We start from the raw sequence: 504 nt of genomic DNA, 5'->3' as shown, positions 1-504 counted from the left end.
CCCCCCCCCCCCCACACACACACAGGGACATAAAAAAGCCTGGGCATGGAGGAACAAGGTTGTGCTCTCAATGCTGTGGATGCGGAGAGGTGGATCCTTCTAGCTTACTGGCCAACTAGTCTACCCAAATTAGGTTCAGTGAGAGATCCTGCCTCAAAAGCTAAGGTTGGGAGTGACGCTGACCTCTAGCTTCCACGTGCATATAAGCATGCTTGTGAGCACACACACAAATATATATCACATATACACAAACAAGGAGAATGCTGTATTGCATTGCTAAATTTAGTAGAGTGATAATTTATGTTGTTGTCTATGGTGAGAAAGACTGAAGAGCACAGGATTTCCGTCCCCGGCGAAGGACTCTCTGGAATGAAGTAACCTGCCCAGGCTTTGTGAACAGTACCTAGTTATCCATGCAGGTTGCTCTCCAATCACTTCACATTCTGTCTCTGCATTTGGCAATCTCATTTGTCTTTTTTTTTTTTTAGCCATTCTTTTTTTTTT

The sequence above is a fragment of the Mastomys coucha genome, unplaced genomic scaffold (genome assembly GCF_008632895.1).
Source record: "Mastomys coucha isolate ucsf_1 unplaced genomic scaffold, UCSF_Mcou_1 pScaffold20, whole genome shotgun sequence".
NCBI classification, from domain to species: domain Eukaryota; kingdom Metazoa; phylum Chordata; class Mammalia; order Rodentia; family Muridae; genus Mastomys; species Mastomys coucha.
This window is presented reverse-complemented; position numbering follows the sequence as displayed.